Source organism: Octopus bimaculoides, chromosome 1, assembly GCF_001194135.2.
Source record: "Octopus bimaculoides isolate UCB-OBI-ISO-001 chromosome 1, ASM119413v2, whole genome shotgun sequence".
Classification (NCBI taxonomy): domain Eukaryota; kingdom Metazoa; phylum Mollusca; class Cephalopoda; order Octopoda; family Octopodidae; genus Octopus; species Octopus bimaculoides.
In genome coordinates this window covers 72,108,142-72,119,564 of record NC_068981.1, presented here as the reverse complement: position 1 = coordinate 72,119,564, position 11,423 = coordinate 72,108,142, and the positions used below count along the sequence as shown (strand labels likewise).

Here is an 11,423-nt window from a genome sequence, read left to right as displayed (position 1 = left end):
ATTAAAATCCATCTCGCCTCCTTATCGCAACGGTCCGAGAGGTCCACTTTGACAATGTCTTTTATTTTGGATATCTTCTCTATTTTTTGTGTGTATCGATATGACATCAAATATATGCCGTTCCTATGTACCTCCTGCGTCTGTTCTTTTTTTGTTTTTGTGATTCTGTACTACCATGTGTCTGTTCTTCTATATTTCTTTGTGACTATATGTGTGTTTATCTGTCTGTGGTTCTGCATGTTTGTGTGACTAAGTCTGCATGTTGTGTTTGTGTGTCTGTGTTTTCAGGTTCTGTGCTTTTAGGTTTCTGCAACTCTGCGTTATTTTCTTCGCTTCCGAGTGTATGTATGCCTGTGTGTTTATGCATCTGTGTATCTATCTGTCTGTCTGTGCGATTGTGAGATTGTATGGTTCTGTGGTAATGTTCTGCTGCTGTTATATTCTTTCCTCAGTGATCCCACGATTTGCATTTTTTTCCCTTGTTCGACTTTCGGCGATGAGCTCCTCCTTTCTCACTTCCTTGATTTAGCTTCCTCAAAATCAGCTCTCTGCTCCTCTTCCTGTAACTGTTTCCTCTCCTCTATCACGCCTTCTTGCGTTTCCATTTCTTTGTTTTCCATTATTTCTGGGCACCTTCTTCTAATGTGACCTCTTTTGCCACATTCGTAGCGCTTTGGAAGTCTCCCCTCCAACATTATGTCCAGTTTGTACTCGTTAGGCAGTTCCAGTATCTCTGGTATGTCACTGTAAACTTTCTGACTTGCTATAAAAAGCACATTCAATCCATATCCCCAACAATTTATTTGTTGGGTTCTGCTTATCATAATTATCCTTACATCTTCTCCTTCTCTTTCATGAAAAACTGCTGCCATTACCCATTCCAACTCTATTTTCGGTGGGATCCTACCCACTCTAATCCACGTTGGACGTCTACCCAACTTATTGGGAAAGAGCATCCAATTTCCTTTGGCGAGTGTTTTATTGGCGTATTTTTTTTTTTTTGCTGCCTCCTCCGATACATATGTTATTTCTACAGATGCGTATGTCTTGCCTCTAGTAAAAAAAGACATCTTCTTGCAATTCCTTCAAACACTTTTCCACCTCCTCCTTCGTTGCATTGTCTATGCTTTTATTTTTCCTTGAAAAGGATTTATATTCCACAACTCCAATTTCCATTTTCGTCTTTTCCTCCTCTGATGGGGTCAACTTTATGTTTGGCCCCTCCTTCTTTATCATTTCTTTACATTTTTCAATTTTCTCAGCCATGTCTTCATTCCAATGTATTTCATATTGCTTCAGCAGACCTGGGACGACGGAAGCTCGACTCCCCGTCGCTGCTGCATACGTCTTCATTTTCTCCATCTCAGCAACGCCCACCAAACAATAGTGGCGTTATACTAAAAAAAAATCGCAGCGAGTAATAACACGTCCGACTAGTAAACTCACGGAGACGAAATACCGATTTCTTTACTACCCATGAAGGGCTATACAAAGAATTTTTTTAAGACATCACAAAACATAAAGACAGTACAAAACGCAAGCATAAAATCGGGGTAACTAAAATAAAATGATAATATGCAAGAATGAAAAAAATGAGGCGCAATGTCCACTCGATCCCCAAAGTCGGGTGGTTACATTTATCCAGTTTTTCACTTTTACGTTCAACGTCATGTAAACATTTTAACGGTTTTCTAACTCAAAAACTTCAAACACTCGCCTTACCTTTCTTCCATTAATCATTGTTACGTCCGTCCTTAACAACTGCAAATAATCAGTTCTAGTGGGTGGTGTCTCCACCAACCATATCCGTTTCGTTATTATATTTTCACCAAGTTCTTTTATGCACTCGAAGCATCTTTCCTCACGTATCAAAATGCATTTTTCAGCACATTTCTCTGGCATTTTCACTCTTATTATTTCTTTTAACCTCTCGACTTTTCTCTCCATCTGCTCGCAATTCTCGTACTTTATCAAAACCCCCTTGTATTTCACATCTTTATCCGTTCTCGCCTCCTCTTCTTGTACATTATTAGTTTCTGGCTTTTTTATCTCTTTGTTTTCCGTTGACCGTTCTTTAGACTTATTTTTCCTTCGCTTTTTAGGGTTAGTAGCTCCATTTTCGTTCTTCTCCTTTGTTTTCTCTGTTTCACACTTCTGTCTCTCTTTTATTTCCTCAGTGTGGTCTACAATTTTTTCCTCCTCTGCTTGTGCTTTCTCTTGCTGTGGCTGTGTGAACTCATATAGGGGGCATTTGGTCTTCATATGACCTCTCTCCCCGCATATGTAACAATTTGGTTTCCTTCCCTCGACTGCGACATTTAACGTTTTCTCGTCCTCCACTTCTATCTGGTAGGGAATTCTTTCTATGTCCTCGAGTGTGGCAAAAAGCCACATTTCGAGTCCAAATCCCACCATTTGCACACTTGATTTCGCCACTGGTCCCAATTCCGGCTCCTCCTTGGTTGCAGCCAGCACTGTTGCAACCAACCACTCTGGTTTAATATCTGGTGTAACTTTAGGAATTCGTATTTTCACACCACTTCTTCCTCTATAACTTGGTAGCAATGCTATTTTTTCACTTCTTAAAATGTTGGTCGCATGCTTGGTTGCCTCTTCTATAGTGGCGAACCTCACCTCAACCGTACCAAACTTTCTTCCTCTGTTGATGTACGTGGCTTCATTGACAATTTCACCCAGGCACTCCTCGATTTCCTCTTCCGTCACCATTTCAATTTTACAGGTTTCGACAGCCTGTGTACCATACACTACTGTCCTCAGAATTTTATTTTCTTTAGTTTCTTTTGGGGTACACAATTTTTATGAGTCTCCCTCAACTTCTATCAAATTCCTGCTTCTGGTCACCTCCTCCATATCCAACTTGATTAACTTGGTTTCTAGCGGCACTGGCTTCCTCACCACAGTGGCCTTGGTATAGCTCTCCATACTGGCGACACTACCACTTGCCATAGCTGGGGAAAATGTAGCAGCTCACGTGAAACGTAACCGTAATAATTCCACAAAAATCACAATTATTTACCGAGACAGTTTTCACAAAGTAACACAACAGTATTCACAATAATTCACAGAGCCGTTATACCGCGAAGCAGTTCGACCGGCGTGCTAACGATTCTGCCAACTCGCCGCTTTATTAAAAATAACAATTATAATAGTTATTCTTTGTGATCTCAAATGTAATTCTGATAAACATTCCTCTCCAATCCATATCTGTCAACCTCAGCTAACAAACAATTAGATACAATAATAATTGGTTTATAAAGTAAACGTAATTTAGAAAAAGGATGTTGACTTAATAAATCAAAGGTTTATTAAATAAACATCATTTCTTCACTTCTAAATTATTGCCTTAGGAAAACATACGTTTTGTGTAAAATCGTATGCAAAGAACTGATTGCTTCGGTGATCGATTTAGTCTAAGATGATATATCGTTGGAAGAATAAAAATGTTTCATCAAAATATTTTCTGTTTTCCAAACTCATTATCCTTACATACGCAATAAAAGACGAATATGTCTATCGTGAAAAGATAACTATGTTTAACGTTAAAAGACATACGTTTATAGTAAATGATTGCTTGGAAGTTATTCAAACATTAATAACATTTAAGAGTTAATAGTAATTCCTTAGAATATTATGTAGTTAATTGTATTACACTCACTCGAATGGAAATCTTGGCGTCCTGCTGTGTGGTTGTTGTAATGAGGAACAATATTGGAAGCATGAAGGTGTTCTTAACTTCATTCTTTGGTTGCTCAATGTATTAGCATAGAAACAACACTTATTTTTCGTTTTGTATTTGTTGTAACATTTTTACATTGCAACAGGAGTCTTATAACGGTCCAGTAATATTTTAGTAGTTGCTTACCAGCTTGAATCTAAATTATTGCTTCTGTACTGTAATTTGTTTACATATAATTCCCAGAAACTGAACTATCGGATAACGAAATTTCAGCAGACAATTTTGATTAAGCTTCGATAAGGCATTGAAAAATTGTTTAGCTGTCATTGTAACGTCTCGAAAGTATGGGTGGCTTACACTACTATTTCTATAGTGACCAACGTCATTTTAATCCTAGCTACGATAATTTCATTAGTATGAATTGGTTACAACCAATATCTACATCTCTTAATTTAGAAATTAAAACTTGGCAATATTCCATAACAGAAGCGATAGAGTACGGCAATACATAACGATAGTTAATTTCATCCCTCTGCAGGCAGATATTAAGTTAGAGGAAGTGGAGCAGCGCTAGTGATAAGATCGATGTTCAGTTTTAAAATAGATTAAAATTTTGACACAAACTGTGACACATTATTTACCAAATTGTAGTCTGTATTTCCCCAATTACCCACTTGATTTACTTTTGTTGCTGTTGTTGTCGTCATCGGGGTTGTTTAGCCTCAAGTTAGTTCTAATTTTACAGACCTATGATAAGAAGTTTACCAGATACGACTATGCATTTTCTCTTGGACATTTCATACCTAGAACTACATTAGCAAATATGTTCCTTCTTGCGAAAGATTTGGTTTCTATTTCCAGTCGGTTAAGCAGACACGTAAAGGCTCTTAGGTCGTTACATGCGTAGTTACATTAAGTGAAAACTGGTACGATAGCATGATCGGTATTACGAGCGGATGGATATTCGACTATGAAATACAGCATTGTTTCTTCAAGACAAATACGGAACAAAATACATTCCATGTCAACATATTAAAATGCAAGAATCGCTATTGCCAGCCATTAAATTAACCGAATAGAATCAAAATTTGAAAATGTAATAATAAATAATTTTATCTTGCTTTACGTTCAAATATATTTTATTCTTCATTTATGTATGAAATTATTATTAGTTCCTACACCCTTAGAAAAACGTGTTTCTTCAGTTTTATCAGCCATTATTGCTTAAAATTATTATTTGAAATTACAAAATAAACAGATAAACCAATAAATTTAGTAGGTTTACTTTTCGATTCACTCGACACTGTTTCGGTAAATTACGGGGAAATATGTATTTTGCTGAAAAGCTACAATCAAAGTGGAACACGTTCAGAGTTTTCTTCCCAATAACTTAAATATATTTTAGCATTTTAATAGCTTAAGGTGGCGAGCTGGCAGAATCGTTAGCATGCCACAAAGCATTCTTCCCGCCTTTACGTTATGAGTTCAAATTCCGGCGAAGTCGACTGCCTTTTATCCTTTTGGGGGTCGATAAACTATTAGGTTGTCCGGAAAGTTCTGAGCATTTTTAAGCTAAATCTTTTAGCTCTTCATGAAAAGACATCTGAAACGCAACACAATTAAAATCTTAGCATTGCTTGAAGAGGTAGTGCATCTTTTCCTTGTTCCCGACTATAAATAGATTTATCTTTCATTCAGGTTACCCTTTATTCACATTTGAAATGGATAAACAAAAATGTCATATTTGCATGGTAATGCTTTTCTTTTTTTTTTTAAAAAAAAAGGGAGAAAATGCTGCAAAGACTTGCAAAAATATTTTTGAAGCTTATAGTGATGACGCTGTAGGTGAATCAACTATTTGAAGGTGGTTTGCTGGCCTTGTACTAAAATTTGAAGCCAAAATTTTGTATGTATAAGGTAGCGTGCTGGCAGAATCTTTATCGTGAATGGCAAAATGCTTAGAGGCATTTCTTCCGACTTTACATTTTGTGTTCAAATTTGTGTTCAGATTTCATCCTTTCGGGGTTGATAAAATAAGTATCAGTTGAGTATTGGGGTCTATGTAATCGACTTACCCACCTCTCCCGAAATTGCTGGCCTTGTGCCAAAATTTGAAACGAATATTTTTAAATGATTCGATAATTATGTAAATAGACAAATATACGTGAAATTGTCACCGAATTCGATAAATAGCTAAATCCTTCCCTCCCTTCTTTGTTTTCATTCGTTGCTAACAATTAACGGGAAAAGGACTACAGAACAAGGGCAGTGACGGCATAGAAACTTGCAACTCAACAGTGAAGACGCTTATATTTTTTCCTCATAGAAACTGCTGAGATCAATAGCTAAATATTATAAGGTGACGATGAAACGGATGGTATTGCTAGACATTCTAATGAACAACCTGAAACTAGTCGCATTTATAACTAATTAAAAGATATTAGTGAAGCAAATATGAGTGAAGAAGAATTGTTTTAATAACCTTTTAAGCGTGAAGAATATATTAGTATTGAGACAGCTGACGACAGAAATTTCTGCTAGTAAACACGTATTTAGTTTTATATGGTTTGATTATTGAAATATTGTACTTAATACTTCAAATGTCTAACACTTGTTATTTTTATCACATGTTCTAGAGGAATATAAAATAGGTACGCACTTCATAAATGCTCGGTAAGTGCTTCACTTCTGGGACATTTTTGAAGACTAATCTGATTTTTATGTATTTTTTATGATAAATGAAACTGAGGTAGCATATAAAGTAAATCATAAATCGATCGTATAATTTTTAATCTTCACGATTAAATCTAATAAAAGTGTTATTTGACAAAAATGTTATTCCAAGATATTTTTATTAATTGAAAAACTGAGATAAATCCATAATTTCGAAAATTAGATAGTGGCAAATGTAAGCTCCTGGCGAGTCCCTGTGTAATTTCGATTCTACATTTAATATTTTCACTTCAGTTTTGTGGGTAACGTTCTTAAGAAAATTATGATTTTAATATACATTATCCTAAAAATAAAAAAATCTTTACTTTTTAAAGACGCTACTTATTAAATTTGTAAGTTTGAGAACTATTGAAGTTATATATATGAGACATTCACTTTTCTATACTAAATTAAGTTTTCTTCTCACAATAACTACAAAGCTACTAGTGTGCGCGCACATACATCTCTCAAATAAAGATTTTCTTTTTTTGTTTTTGACACAGCGGCCTGCTTATTACAACGAGAAGGATGCTCATGTTGAGTTTACAGTGAGTGCCCAGAGAATGGTCAATGCAACACTGCAGTCCATGAAGCAGAGGTGGTCTCACCCAACAACAAAAGAGCGACACTTACAGAAATATGTCGAAACAACGGAGGGCTCCTTTAATGCCAGGCTGAATAATCACAGATCCTCTTTTAGAGTTAATGAAAGGCACAGTATTAAAACGTTTTGGTGATCAAAAGAGGAAGTAATACCGTATAAAATCAATTGGAAATTGCTATAACGATCTAGACTATATCTGAATGTCAGTAGGCGTCGCAAGCTTGCATGGCGGAAAAAAGAATTCTTCTATTTTTACACAATCCAAGTGATTTCCTGAGTACAAAAAGTGAAATATTCCAATGTTGATCTAATGAACCAAAAATCGTTTTAGCAACATAGTCATCCCTATTCTTGGGTTAGAGAACGACACACACGTATACACACAAAACCAACACGTTTAATCATGACATGCATCAATCCATGAGAGGTAACTTTCTTTTTTCTCCCGGAAAAAATTGTTTCGTTGTTTCGTTCAGGTTCTTTTCTTTAACAACCAGGGTGTTTATATATGCCTCCAACTTCAAAGAGGTTATGCGCTTCCGACCACCATATCTAAAGAGTCGTCAATGTTGTCAAATGCAAAGACGACGAGCTGGCAGAATCGCTAGCACTCTGAACAAAATGCTTAGCGGCATTTCATCCACCTTCACGTTCTGAGTTCAAATTCCACCGAGGTCGACTTTGCCTTTTATCCTTCCAAGATCGATAAATAAGTTGAACACTGAGGTTGATGTAATCGACTTCACTACCCCCTCCGATATTGATGGATTTGTACCAAAATTTGAAATTAATGTTGCCGAATGCAGTAGCCCGTGCGAAAACCGACAGTAACATTCTAACTAGTTATTTGTCTTAACCAGTAATGGATTATTCGACTATATATATATACCCTTTTTTTTATTTTTTGATACGCTAGACATTTAAGCATACACTCAATGATGGACCCAAATACTACTTGTAAAGTCGAAAATATTATTTTAATACTAATAGAGACTGTTACTTCGACGTTTCGCCATTAAAACTGTTCTAAAAAGCCAGTTATAATGGCGAAACTTTGAAGTAAACTGTTACTATTAATATTTCATGTGTACGTGTGCATATATGTATGTTTGTATATATATATATATATATATATATATATATATATATATATATCGTAGACATTTTCTTTATAAATATATCTGTAAGTATGTAGGCAATTTGAGTATGTTATATATACACATAATCTTTAAATTTAATGATTTTGGAATTTTGTGTTTTTGTTTGAGAGGAAGAGATAAGTTGAGAGATTAAAAAAAAAGTTAATTTTAAATTCGCTGTAAGTTGTAGTTCTTACGTGACTTAAATTCATCAGATGAAATCCAATACTTCGGAAGAAGTGAGATGTTTTCAATGATATATGTGCATAACAAGTAGGGTATATATGAGTATGTGCGTGTATGTGTGTGTGTGCATATGTATGTGTGTGTATGCATATGTATGTGTGTGTATGTGGAGATGGACAGATAGATATTATAAACTGTGATTCTTATTATTTCGTCATCGTAACTAATAGTATCACGATGCGAATATTCACAAGTAAATAAAATTTGCGAACTAGATATTTTGAATGTGTGTGTGTGCGTGTGAAAGAGAGTGTGTGTGTGTGTGTGTGTGTGTGAGTATTTATGCATGCCTGTATGTAAAAGGTGTTGATTCTGATATAAATATGAAAGACAAGAGTAGTTGTTGACTAGTTCCTCTTGAATTGACAAAATGTATACCAGATCAAAATATGACAAGTTTAGAGTTATTCAGATGATTTGGAATGCTGCTAGAAATTTCTTCGCGCAATAAGCTTATGATAAACCTAGATAGAAGACACTCCAAAACTTAAGTACCTAGACTGAAAAAAACTTCCGTGTATCCATCCCCAGTCACTTTAAAAAATACAGTACAATATCTGCGCACATACACACATATATTGTTGCTGGCACTCCGTCGCTTACGACGTCGAGGGTTCCAGTTGATCCGATCAACGGAACAGCCTGTTCGTGAAATTAACGTGCAAGTGGCTGAGCACTCCACAGACACGTGTACCCTTAACGTAATTCTCGGGGATATTCAGCGTGAAACAGCGTGACAAGGCTGACCCTTTGAATTACAGGCACAACAGAAACAGGAAGTAAGAGTGAGAGAAAGTTGTGGTGAAAGAGTACAGCAGGGTTCGCCACTATCCCCTACCGGAGCCTCGTGGAGCTTTAAGTGTTTTCGCTCAATAAACACTCACAATGCCCGGTCTGGGAATCGAAACCGCGATCCTATGACCACTGGGCCATTGCGCCTCCACACACACATACATACATTCAGGATAACAACAAAGAAAATATCTACAGATGAAGCTGACCATATTGAGACCGATAGATCAAAAGAATATTAGTGAAACTTACAAATTAAAACAGCCACCAAGTTAAAACACAACCGGTCGGATATTGTTATGTGAGACCACAACGAAACAATATGCTCTGCTGTGGAAATCATCTGTCCTGTGTAAACCTCTGTTTGCTACCAAGCTATAGAGGAAGAAGTTTGAAAATACGAATTCCCAGAGTTACACCAGAACTTAAACCAGAGTGGTTGGTTGCAACAGCGTTGGCTGCAACCAAGGAGGAGCCGGAATTGGGACCAGTGGCGAAATCAAGTGTGCAAATGGTGGGATTTGGACTCGAAATGTGGCTTTTTGCCACATTCGAGAACATAGAAAGAATTCCCTACCAGATATAAGTGGAGGACGAGAAAACGTTAAATGTCGTAGTCGAGTTCACACAGCCACAGCAAGAGAAAGCACAAGCAGAGGAGGAAAAAATTGTAGACCACATTGAGGAAATAAAAGAGAGACAGAAGTGTGAAACAGAGAAAACAAATGAGAAGAACGAAAATGGAGCTACTAACCCTAAAAAGCGAAGGAAAAATAAGTCAACAGAAAACAAAAAAGAGATAAAAAAAGCCAGAAACTAATAATGTACAAGAAGAGGAGGAGAGAACGGATAAAGATGTGAAATACAAGGGGGTTTTGATAAAGTACGATAATTGCGAGCAGATGGAGAGAAGGGTCGAGAGGTTAGAAGAAATAATAAGAGTGAAAATGCCAGAGAAATGTGCTGAAAGATGCTTCGAGTGCATAAAAGAACTTGATGAAAATATAATAACGAAACGGATATGGTTGGTGGAGACACCAACCCCTAGAACTGATTATTTGCAGCTGTTCGCCTGTCTTTACGTTCTGAGTTCAAATTCCGCTGAGGTCGACTTTTCCTTTCATCCTTTCGAGGTCGATAAATTAAGTACCAGTTGCGTACTGGGTCGATCTAATCCACTGGCCCCCTCCCCCAAAATTTCGGGCCTTGTGCCAAGAGTAGAAAAGAATAAATTTTCATTCTGCATTGAGCTTGAGTTATTAGCCCACCACTGGAATGCGCCTACTTCTCTTGTTTCTACCCCTATTTTAGCGGTTTCTTCTCCTCTAAACTAACAGGCTGCGTACCACACGATACACCCATCTCCCGATGTTTTCTAAATGCTATATCGCCTCATCTTCAAGATTTTACTAAAAATTTCATCCACTTTTTCTACCCCAGGATTTGAAACTCTCTACCACTTAGCCTCACCTTTGTTTTGTTTTTGTATGAATCCTCATTCAGACATCAATCGCAGAGACCTCACCAAAATAAAAATGCTTCAAAAATATGATCCTCTTCTAGATAAATTATAACACATTTTCTTGCTAATGTCTTCCTCATTAACCTACATATGTCATGGATGGTGTTCGTTTTATATTCGTGAAAAGCTGATCAAAATGTATAAATTTATAACACATTGTATGAAATAACTCTAACTCAACCGAACATCATTTCTATCAATTTACTCGCCATATACCAACACATTTCGAATACAAAACCATGTTTTTCAATTGCTTTTTAAGTGAGTATACATCTGAACGTTTCCTTGAAGCCATCTTTCATCTACTTACAGTGGCCCGGGAACAAAATTTGCTTAGGGGGTGCAAACTCAGTTTCAAAATTTGGCATTACTGGAGAAGTGTGGATCCGAGTTCTGAGAGTGTGCATGTCACAAATTTGCGCATGCGCCTGCGTTAGTCGTAAGTAGTCGAATTTAGCACACAGGTAAAAAAAACAAGACGCGCGCTACTTGCTGTAAATGGAGGGTGGGTTATCCATCTAATACAAGAAGAAAATTGCAGATTAATTGAATAAAAACATGAAAAATAACAAAATGACATTTCATTGAAAAGTAAACCATTCTGAAAGATAGTTCAGAATGTTTTCAAAACATTCATCTCCAGCTTTTCCCATATTTTATTAAGGGTTAGGGATTAGGGTTAGGGTTTAGGGTTAGGGGAGGTGAATGTTT

The 11,423-nt window shown here is 36.6% G+C and overlaps 1 protein-coding gene across 2 annotated transcripts in view; it reads right to left on the bottom strand.

Annotated features, from left to right (window-relative positions):
- Positions 1-11,423, bottom strand: part of LOC128247630 (uncharacterized) — a 31,614-nt gene that overhangs the window by 5,885 nt on the left and 14,306 nt on the right. Inside the window, exon 1 of one of the 2 annotated variants that reach the window (XM_052967470.1) lies at positions 1,723-2,019. The exons of the other annotated variant lie outside the window; for it this stretch is intronic. The gene's annotated coding sequence lies outside the window, so the exon portion shown is untranslated. Of the gene's footprint in view, positions 1-1,722; positions 2,020-11,423 lie in introns of those variants that run through there. 2 annotated transcript variants of the gene reach the window in all.